The sequence below is a fragment of the Coregonus clupeaformis genome, chromosome 24, assembly GCF_020615455.1.
Source record: "Coregonus clupeaformis isolate EN_2021a chromosome 24, ASM2061545v1, whole genome shotgun sequence".
NCBI classification, from domain to species: Eukaryota; Metazoa; Chordata; class Actinopteri; order Salmoniformes; family Salmonidae; genus Coregonus; species Coregonus clupeaformis.
This window is the reverse complement of record NC_059215.1, coordinates 7,510,697-7,522,754: the sequence shown is the minus strand read 5'-3', so window position 1 is coordinate 7,522,754 and position 12,058 is coordinate 7,510,697. Positions and strand designations below refer to the sequence as shown.

General features: G+C 43.5%; 1 pseudogene; it reads left to right on the top strand.

Annotated features, from left to right (window-relative positions):
- The first annotated feature begins 4,851 nt into the window (after positions 1–4,851).
- On the top strand, positions 4,852–10,937 carry LOC121537272 (annotated as a pseudogene).
- Positions 10,938–12,058: the final 1,121 nt, after the last annotated feature.

Genomic DNA, 12,058 nt, shown 5'->3' with positions numbered 1-12,058 from the left:
AGGCAGCAGAACGTTCTCCACGGCGTCTCCAGACTCTGTCACGTCTCCATGTGCTCAGTGTGAACCTGCTTTCATCTGTGAAGAGCACAGGGCGCCAGTGGCGAGTTTGCCAATCTTGGTGTTCTCTGGCAAATGCCAAACGTCCTGCACGGTGTTGGGCTGTAAGCACAACCCCCACCTGTGGACGTCGGGCCCTCATACCACCCTCATGGAGTCTGTTTCTGACCATTTGAGCAGACACATGCACATTTGTGGCCTGCTGGAGGTCATTTTGCAGGGCTCTGGCAGTGCTCCTCCTGCTCCTCCTTGCACAAAGGCGGAGGTAGCAGTCCTGCTGCTGGGTTGTTGCCCTCCTACAGCCTCCTCCACATCTCCTGATGTACTGGCCTGTCTCCTGGTAGCGCCTCCATGCTCTGGACACTACGCTGACAGACACAGCAAACCTTCTTGCCACAGCTCGCATTGATGTGCCATCCTGGATGAGCTGCACTACCTGAGCCACTTGTGTGGGTTGTAGACTCCGTCTCATGCTACCACTAGAGTGAAAGCACCGCCAGCATTCAAAACTGACCAAAACATCAGCCAGGAAGCATAGGAACTGAGAAGTGGTCTGTGGTCTGTGGTCACCACCTGCAAAACCAGTCCTTTATTGGGGGTGTCTTGCTAATTGCCTATAATTTCCACCTGTTGTCTATTCCATTTGCACAACAGCATGTGAAATGTATTGTCAATCAGTGTTGCTTCCTAAGTGGACAGTTTGATTTCACAGAAGTGTGATTGACTTGGAGTTACATTGTGTTGTTTAAGTGTTCCCTTTATTTTTTTGAGCAGTGTATTTGACCTGTCTGCAAAACATGACTTAGTACTTGGTGGCAAAACCCTTGTTGGCAATCACAGAGGTCAGACGTTTCTTGTAGTTGGCCACCAGGTTTGCACACATCTCAGGAGGGATTTTGTCCCACTCCTCTTTGCAGATCTTCTTCAAGTCATTAAGGTTTCGAGGCTGACGTTTGGCAACTCGAACCTTCAGCTCCCTCCACAGATTTTCTATGGGATTAAGGTCTGGAGACTGGCTAGGCCACTCCAGGACCTTAATGTGCTTTTTCTTGAGCCACTCCTTTGTTGACTTGGCCGTGTGTTTTGGGTCATTGTCATGCTGGAATACCCATCCACGACCCATTTTCAATGCCCTGGCTGAGCGAAGGAGGTTCTCACCCAAGATTTGACGGTACATGGCCACGTCCATCGTCCCTTTGATGCGGTGAAGTTGTCCTGTCCCCTTAGCAGAAAAACACCCCCAAAGCATAATGTTTCCACCTCCATGTTTGACGGTGGGGATGGTGTTCTTGGGGTCATAGGCAGCATTCCTTCTCCAAACACGGCGAGTTGAGTTGATGCCAAAGAGATCCATTTTGGTCTCATCTGACAACAACACTTTCACCCAGTTCTCCTCTGAATCATTCAGATGTTCATTGGCAAACTTCAGACGGGCATGTAAATGTGCTTTCTTGAGCAGGGGGACCTTGCGGGCGCTGCAGGATTTCAGTCCTTCACGGCGTAGTGTGTTACCAATTGTTTTCTTGGTGACTATGGTCCCAGCTGCGTTGAGATCATTGACAAGATCCTCCCATGTAGTTCTGTAGCTGATTCCTCACCGTTCTCATGATCATTGCAACTCCACGAGGTGATATCTTGCATGGAGCCCCAGGCCGAGGGAGATTGACAGTTATTTTGTGTTTCTTCCATTTGCGAATAATCGCACCAACTGTTGTCACCTTCTCACCAAGCTGCTTGGCGATGGTCTTGTAGCCCATTCCAGCCTTGTGTAAGTCTACAATCTTGTCCCTGACATCCTTGGAGAGCTCTTTGGTCTTGGCCATGGTGGAGAGTTTGGAATCTGATTGATTGATTGCTTCTGTGGACAGGTGTCTTTTCTACAGGTAACAAACTGAGATTAGGAGCACTCCCTTTAAGAGTGTGCTCCTAATCTCAGCTCGTTACCTGTATAAAAGACACCTGGGAGCCGGAAATCTTTCTGATTGAGAGGGGGTCAAATACTTATTTCCCTCATTAAAATGCAAATCAATTTATAACATTTTTGACATGCGTTTTTCTGGATTTTGTTGTTGTTATTCTGTCTCTCACTGTTCAGATAAACCTACCATTAAAATTATAGTCTGATCAGTTCTTTGTCAGTGGGCAAACGTACAAAATCAGCAGGGGATCAAATACTTTTTCCCTCACTGTACTTACAATTGACCAAAGCTCATCCTGTCAAAACTGTCAAACCTTTTTGCGCTGCCTGGTTGGCTATGGCTCGGATCAATATGGGGGTGTGTCCTGTCCTACACGTTTACAGAGCACTGTGATCCAAGCTGTGCTTCATCCACACAGGAGGATCCAGCAGATTTACAAGGATTGGATGGTTCTGTCCCTTTGTGGACAATAAATACTTTTTTTGTCAGCCTTCGTGAAGTTTTGTTTCAGGGAAAGTCCATTTTATCTATAATTAAGAATAAGTATCTTACCATAAGTATGCATACGTGAAAGGAATGGAATATGATTAGCACATATTATATAGGCGCATAGGTTATATTATTAGGTTGCATGGGCATGTGGTAATCTTATCAAAATCTTTAAATAATTTAATCTTCAGCTAAAAAGAGCAGGATTTTTAAAGATTGGTTATCTTCTATTTTTCTGGTTAGGGTCATCTTTGTATTTACTGGGTAATGGTAGTGCCAGGTATCATAGTGGGGAATATATCTCCATTGCTAAAGCAAAGCAAATGGGTCCATTCTACATTGACTGCTGCAGACTTGTATTCTGTAGGGGAGAGTGGGGTAAGTTGAGCCAAAGTGTTAGTTGAGCCACCCCTTGTTTCTAGGAAACCATACATAAAATGAATCATGTGACCAAATATTTAGGAAGAGTTCATTTCATGGTGTCTGTGAAGGAAGAAACCACATGGAAAAAGTGGTAAGCAATTTAGGTAAAAAAATATGATTTACACAAAGGCAAATTAATTTGTGTTCTAGGTTTCATGATGCTTGTACAGTATCTAAACCAAAGTAGAACGTTTTAAGATTGTTTTATACATCTCTAAGCTAGAATATAAGGTCCTAAAGCTAGAATGAAAGTGCTTCCTTGTAGCTGTGTGGACCATTATAGTCAAAATTGTATAAAAGCCCCATAGATATTAATTTAGAATTTAATTAGATCTACAAGGACATTTTATTGATCTGCCAGTATTTTCATTTAGAGATTCTGGTAAACTCTTTGTTTCCTTTCATGTGTTGTACCAATTATTATTGGATTATTCACCATGGCAAGGTTGGCTTTTGTGGACATCAGACTGTTTTAATTTGCAGGGATATTTGTGCGTTTTTGACCAAATAGCACATGTATGCTCTGTTTCATCATTAAACTTCTAGACTGAGCTTCTGTGTCTGTCATCACTCTTTGCCCAGAGTGCAGTCCGGTATCCGTTTACTCCCAGTGGCCTATCCACACATTAAAGAGCACCAGACTCCGTAAAAAAATTGTTTTGCCTTGGGGTAAGTTGAGCCAACGGCCACCATACCCCATACAAATGACACTGAACAAAAATATAAATGCGACATGTAAAGTGTTGGTCCCATGTTTCATGAGCTGAAATAAAAGATCCCAGAAATTTTCCATATTCACAAAAAGCGTATTTCTCTCAAATTGTGTGCACAAATTTGTTTACATCCCTGTTAGTGAGCGTTTCTCCTTTGCCAAGATAGTCCATCCACCTGACAGGTGTGGCATATCAAGAAGCTGATTAAAAAGCATGATCATTACACTGGTGCACCTTGTGCTGGGGACATTGAAAGGCCACTCTAAAATGTGCAGTTTTGTCACACAACACAATGCCACAGACGTCTCAAGTTTTGAAGAAGCGTGCAATTGGCATGCTGACTGTAGGAATGTCCACCAATTGCCACCTCCAACGTCGTTTCAGAGAATTTGGTAGTACGTCCAACCGGCCTCACAACTGCAGGGCGAGCGGTTTGCTGACTTCAACGTTGTGAACAGAATGCCACATGGTGGCGGTGGTGTTATGGTATGGGCAGGCATAAGGTATGGACAACAAACACAATTGCATTTCATTGATTGCAATTTGAATGCACAGAGATACTGAGATGAGATCCTGAGGTCCATTGATGTGCTATTCATCGGCCACCATCACCTCATGTTTCAGCATGATAATGCACAGCCCCATGTCGCAAGGATCTGTACACAATTTCTGGAAGCTGAAAGTGTCCCAGTTCTTCCATGGCCTGCATACTCACCAGACATGTCACCCATTGAGCATGTTTTAACTGTATGTAAATTGCCTCCAAGAAGAGTAGTAGTTGCCTTGGCAACAGCTAATGGGAATACATAATAAAATGGATTTCCTTCCAAAATGACAGAGCCAACTGTATCCCATTCAGTAAATGTTGTGCACTGACATGACGAGTCTGATAGTGGTACGAGCCAACAAACAGAGTTCAGTCTGGTGTAAGTGAATGGGGCATGGAACAGACAGACTGGTGCACAGTCTCAGAAGGAGGGATGGTTATCAGCTGCTAAAATGTGAGTAGCATTTACATGTATTTTTCTTGTGGAACAAATTGAAGGATTTATCACATCTAGTCATAAGCATGCCAAAATTATGACCTTGCTAAACAGCAGTGTAAAAGAAGGGCAGTATACTTCTATTTCCAAATCCTAGGAAACCGTAAATGAGTTAATTCATTTGATTAGTGTTCATTTAAACTATATTTGTTAGTTTAGAAGAGGGCCTATTTTAATCTTATAAGATGTTAAATTTTTGTTGACTCAATGTGGATCAGCAGTCCTTTTCATAGAGCCATTACTTGGTTTACACACAGAGTGATCCAATGCCACAACCTGCTGGATGATGTGAACGACACACTGCTGTGTGGCCATATAGAGGACCAGGAGGAGCTCAAGGCCTTCAGAAGCAACACCCAGTGCATCAACGGCTTCATTGTCATCGATGAGACAGTCAATCAGCTCTATGGCTCCCAGGTCACCAGGTACTTTGATGCCAGAAATATTCTGTATAAGATCCTTCCACTGCCCCCACAGAGGAGAACAGGTCCATTAAATGTTCTCTATAGGATCCTCCCACTGCCCACTACAGAGGAGACCAAGTCCATGGAGCTCGTGACCAGGATTCTGGAGGAGGTCCACAAGTTTGGCATAGACAGGCGCTCTGAGCCCCTCATTGCTATTGGAGGAGGGGTGTGTCTGGATGTGGTGGGCCTAGCTGTTTCTCTCTACCGGAGACGAACCCCCTATATCCACGTCCCAACCACCCTGCTCTTCTACATTGATGCAAGTGTGGGGGCTAAAACTGGAGTCAACTCTGCCAATGGAAAGAACAAGCTGGGGAGTTATATTACATTTTACATTTTAGTCATTTAGCAGACGCTCTTATCCAGACCAACTTACAGTTAGTGAGTGCATACATTTTCATACTGGCCCCCCGTGGGAAACGAACCCACAACCCTGGCGTTGCATGCGCCATGCTCTACCAACTGAGCTACAGGAGACTATATATCCCCCGGTTGCAACGTTTTTAGACTGTACTTTCATTTAAACTGTTCCTTGCTGGCAGGTTTATATTGGGATGGCAGAAATGTTCAAGGTACTCATCACAGTATGCATGTGGGTTGAATATGTGACAGCAATATAAACTGAACATACAGTGGGGGAAAAAAGTATTTAGTCAGCCACCAATTGTGCAAGTTCTCCCACTTAAAAAGATGAGAGAGGCCTGTAATTTTCATCATAGGTACACGTCAACTATGACAGACAAATTGAGACATTTTTTTCCAGAAAATCACATTGTAGGATTTTTAATGAATTTATTAGCAAATTATGGTGGAAAATAAGTATTTGGTCACCTACAAACAAGCAAGATTTCTGGCTCTCACAGACCTGTAACTTCTTCTTTAAGAGGCTCCTCTGTCCTCCACTCGTTACCTGTATTAATGGCACCTGTTTGAACTTGTTATCAGTATAAAAGACACCTGTCCACAACCTCAAACAGTCACACTCCAAACTCCACTATGGCCAAGACCAAAGAGCTGTCAAAGGACACCAGAAACAAAATTGTAGACCTGCACCAGGCTGGGAAGACTGAATCTGCAATAGGTAAGCAGCTTGGTTTGAAGAAATCAACTGTGGGAGCAATTATTAGGAAATGGAAGACATACAAGACCACTGATAATCTCCATCGATCTGGGGCTCCACGCAAGATCTCACCCCGTGGGGTCAAAATGATCACAAGAACGGTGAGCAAAAATCCCAGAACCACACAGGGGGACCTAGTGAATGACCTGCAGAGAGCTGGGACCAAAGTAACAAAGCCTACCATCAGTAACACACTACGCCGCCAGGGACTCAAATCCTGCAGTGCCAGACGTGTCCCCCTGCTTAAGCCAGTACATGTCCAGGCCCGTCTGAAGTTTGCTAGAGTGCATTTGGATGATCCAGAAGAGGATTGGGAGAATGTCATATGATCAGATGAAACCAAAATAGAACTTTTTGGTAAAAACTCAACTCGTCGTGTTTGGAGGACAAAGAATGCTGAGTTGCATCCAAAGAACACCATACCTACTGTGAAGCATGGGGGTGGAAACATCATGCTTTGGGGCTGTTTTTCTGCAAAGGGACCAGGACGACTGATCCGTGTAAAGGAAAGAATGAATGGGGCCATGTATCGTGAGATTTTGAGTGAAAACCTCCTTCCATCAGCAAGGGCATTGAAGATGAAACATGGCTGGGTCTTTCAGCATGACAATGATCCCAAACACACCGCCCAGGCAACGAAGGAGTGGCTTCATAAGAAGCATTTCAAGGTCCTGGAGTGGCCTAGCCAGTCTCCAGATCTCAACCCCATAGAAAATCTTTGGAGGGAGTTGAAAGTCCGTGTTGCCCAGCGACAGCCCCAAAACATCACTGCTCTAGAGGAGATCTGCATGGAGGAATGGGCCAAAATACCAGCAACAGTGTGTGAAAACCTTGTGAAGACTTACAGAAAACGTTTGACCTGTGTCATTGCCAACAAAGGGTATATAACAAAGTATTGAGAAACTTTTGTTATTGACCAAATACTTATTTTCCACCATAATTTGCAAATAAATTCATAAAAAATCCTACAATGTGATTTTCAGGATTTTTTTCTCTCATTTTGTCTGTCATAGTTGACGTGTACCTATGATGAAAATTACAGGCCTCTGTCATCTTTTTAAGTGGGAGAACTTGCACAATTGGTGGCTGACTAAATACTTTTTTCCCCCACTGTATCATCTTTCTAAAACGACTGAGACTGATCTGTGCATTTCGAGACCTATCTGGAAAACGGGACACCCCAGTTGTTTTGGACAACCATCCCTTAACAGCAAGGGGTGGTTGTATTTGTTTGCTGTCTATTACATGTCTATTACACTCTTTACTAATCACGATTACAAATTAACAAATGTTAATGAAGAAAGTTGAGCACTTTTTACAAGCCTAAACCACCCCGTTGATAGTGTCTTACTTACATTGTGTTTCCAAACCCTGTATGGAGCTAATAAATCAGCTATGTCCATCATCCTTTGTGTTCCAGATGGCCCTGATGAAACACAGGGGCCTGTTTGAGCTCCTGGAGACTGTAGGCGGGGACCTGCTGGACTCCAGCTTTCAGTCCTGTGACCAGAAGGCCAGTGGCTGCTGTGACCTGGAGGATGCTGGCTCTACGTCCCCATGGATTGCCATAGAAACCATCCAACCTGTGGGAGGATGACCTGGACAGACTGGTGGACTTTGGCCACCTAGTCAGACCTGAGCTACAAATGGTAAAAAGTTTATCACTGAGTTAATAGTAGAGTGAATGATAAAAAAAGGTGTATGGAGGGGATATGAAAGGATGGAGAATAAGGCATCAGGGAAGGTGTGAATGATGAGATATATTTTTGACAAGTAAAGAGACAATTTGGCAAATATGCATACAAGTATAACTTTACCTTTGCAGAAAGTGCTGCCTGTGCTGCTCCACGGGGAGGCGGTGAACATCAACATGTCCTTCATGGTGTACGTGGCTGCCAGAAAGGGCTCCAGACGGAAGAGGAGAAGGCCCGGATCAGCCGCTGCATGGTGGGGCTGGAGCTGCCTTTGTGGCACCAGGGCTGCACTCTGGCCCTGGTGCAGAAGTCTCTGAGTGAACAACTTAAACACCCTGAGGATGCCTCTTCACACAGGACTGTGCTGTGCAGGTCTGGACATCTTTCCTTCAAAAGGGCAGTCTGCTGTTGCTACATCAATTTTTGGACATACAGTGCATTCGGAAAGTATTCAGACCCCTTCACTTTTTGTTACTTTACAGCCTTATTCTAAACTGTATTAAATTGTTGTTTTTTCCTCATCAATTTACACACAATACCTCATAATGACAAAGCAAAAACAGGTTTTTAGAAATGTTGGCAGATGTATTAAAAATAAAAAATGGAAATATCACATTTACCTAAGTATTCAGACCCTTTACTCAGTACTTTGTTGAAGTACCTTTGGCAGCAATTACAGCCTCGAGTCTTCTTGGCTATGACGCTACAAGCTTGGCACACCTGTATTTGGGGAGTTTCTCTCATTTTTCTCTGCAGATCCTCTCAAGCTCTGTCATCTAATTTCAGGTCTCTCCAGAGATGTTTGATCAGGTTCAAGTCCGGGCTCTGGGTGGGCCAATCAAGGACATTCAGAGACTTGTCCCAATGCTACTCCTGCATTGTCTTGACTGTGTGCTTAGGGTCGTTGTCCTGTTGGAAGGTGAACCTTCGCCCCAGTCTGAGGTCTTGAGTGCTCTGGAGCAGGTTTTCATCAAGGATCTCTCTGTACTTTGCTCCGTTCATCTTTCCCTCGATCCTGACTAGTCTCCCTGTCCCTGCCGCTGAAAAACATCCCCACAGCATGATGCTGCCAGCACCATGCTTCACCGTAGGGATGGTGCCAGGTTTCCTCCAGACGTGACGCTTGGCATTCAGGCCAAAGAGTTCAATCTTGGTTTCATCAGACCAGAGAATCTTGTTTCTCATGGTCTGAGAGTCTTTAGGTGCCTTTTGGCAAACTCCAAGCGGGCTGTCATGTGCCTTTTACTGAGGAGTGGCTTCCGTCTGGCCACTCTACCAAAAAGGCCTGATTGGTGGAGTGCTGCAGAGATGGTTGTCCTTCTGGAAGGTTCTCCCATCTCCACAGAGGAACTCTAGAGCTCTGTCAGAGTGACCATCAGGTTCTTGGTCACCTCCCTAACTAAGGCCCTTCTCCCCCGATTGCTCAGTTTGGCCAGGCAGCCAGCTCTAGGAAGAGTCTTGGTGGTTCCAAACTTCTTCCATTTAAGAATGATGGAGGCCACTGTGTTCTTGGGGCCCTTCAGTGCTGCAGAAATATTTTGGTACCCTTCCCCAGATTTGTGGCTCGACACAATCCTGTCTCGGAGCTCTACGGACAATTCCTTTGACCTCATGGCTTGGTTTTTGCTCTGACATGCACTGTCAACTGTGGAACCTTATATAGACAGGTGTGTGCCTTTCCAAATCATGTCCAATCAATTGTATATACCACAGGTGGACTCCAATCAAGTTGTAGAAACATCTCAAGGATGATCAATGGAAACAGGATGCACCTGAGCTCAATTTCAAGTCTCATAGCAAAGGGTCTGAATACGTATGTAAATAAGATATTTTAGTTTTTCTAAAAACCTGTTTTCACATTGTCATTATGGGTTATTGTGTGTAGATTGAGGAAAATGTTTTATTTCAACCATTTTAAAATAAGGCTGTAACGTAACAAAATGTGGAAAAAGTCAAGGGGTGTGAATACTTTCCGAAGGCACTGTATAAATTAATGATATGTACCTATTGATTATTGAGGAATATAACTTATAAATGCCTCATGAGCTAAATTCAACTGTCGTACTCCATCAGAACCCAAAATATAAGCTTGTTTTACTCCTATGCTAGTAAAGAAAGTAAATATAAACAAACAGCCTCAAAACATGGTTAAAACAATACTTTTAATATCATGGATGGTCTGTCCTTGCATCCATAGCTCCGTCTATGAATTTGAGAGTGGTTACATTTCTTCCACCCCATCCCTCAGCTTTTTACCGAAATAGGGGTGGGGAACCCACTTTGTTATTGTTTCAACTGCTGATTGCCGCTTTAAGAACACCATCAGACTGCCTTTTTAAATCAGAACATTCCTAGACATGACCATACAGTATGAGTTTTGGAATTCCCAAAACAAGTAAGTGTAGCAGATGAGGATGTGTGAAACTCACTCCTCAGCCTGAAGTGTCCCTACTTTGTTGCAGAATAGCTAGCTTTTCGCATGGCAGACTGGTAAGACGCTTCGGGAGGACGGTCAAGTGTGCTAGCAAGGCAGAGGTCCTGGGTTCCAGCTTGAATCAGGAGGAAGTGGTACTCGCTAAGCAATCAACGTGACATCTGTTACAGATGGTGCCGTGACCTGGATCTGCAGTTGCGCTCAGCTCAACGCTGGAGTCGCTGTGGAGTAAGTTTGAGGGGTGAATGTAGCACATGGGGATTTGTGAAACTCACTCTTCAGCCTGAAGTGTCCCCACTTGTGTCACCAAATAGCTAGATTTCTCTGTGGCACGACTGGTAATACACTTCGGGAGGGCAGTTACTGTACATGTGCTAGCAAGGCAGAGGTCCTGTGTTCGAGCCTCGGTGTGAGACGAATTAGGAGGAAGTGGTTCTCGCTAAGCAAGCAATGTTACGTCCGCTACACAAGCACATTTACTGTACTGTCTCATCTCTACAGAAATCTTGCATGACATCAGTGATGATATTCTGTGTCAGGCTTTCAAGAGCTGGTGTGATGAACTTGGTTCTTCTTGACGGCTGGTGATAGTCTATTCTATACATCATCTATTCTCATTAACCTAAATGTATAGCGTATTATTTTCCCATCATTAGTGTTCAGAGACAATTAGTGAAATACTTTGATAAAAGGAAATCTTAGAAAGAAAAATACTCCTGCAATGACACAGGTACAAATATTTCATTTACTTTAATGTTTGTCACAATATATTTTTCACACTCAGTTCCAATGAATGGGCTTGACATCATTGATCCATCCCTAAACAGTGTATTAACATCACTACCTCCATCTCCCCTGGCAACAGAGTCATTATCAGATTACAGTGGCAATCTCAGCAGAGGCAGAAGCGTCTATCTGAACCATGTAAATACAATTAATAGAACTGACAGCCAGGGGTGTTCAATGTGTGAACAAACATGGCTCTTTGAAATGTTAGTGGTATACCCAAACTGTGCCATGGTAACAAGTGGACCAATCAACATGTTTATTTACAAATAATGACCATCAATCAACTGTCACCATTGCTTTAAATGGAAATGTTAGTTCTATGCATTTAAGTTCTATGGTTGAAAACACCAATCTTAGTGCATAATGGTGTCATCAACACAAGTGGGTGACATTGTCTATGGAAATTATATGCTGATCTGTGTTCAGTCAAAGGGCAGTGAGTGAATGACAGGCCTGTGTCTAAATATTACCAGACAGACCTGGGTTCAGTTTGACCATGAGGGCCATTCTGCAGTGGTATGGTACTACAGAGAATGCCCCTATAAGTGTATTGACTTCTTTGTGCTTAGCTTTACGTGCAGTCTGATTGCCATTATTCTTAAATTATTGCTCTATAAATAAAGAAGAAACATCCGTACACAAAGGTACAACATCAAAAAACAACAATGTTAATTCCTTCTTTGCATATTTTAGACTTCACTTTGATTTTGGCAACACATTTTGGCAGTCAACACTGTGAGTTACGTTACATTCAGAAAAATAATTGGTCTTAAAAAAGAAGCTGAGAATTCCGTAAAACAATGTTTTGATTATTGCCCTCCGAGTGGAATTCTGACCTCAAAACAGAACTCTAGCATCAAAAACATCCCAAACAAAATGGATGACCTAGAGAGACATTTGGAGGCCCATA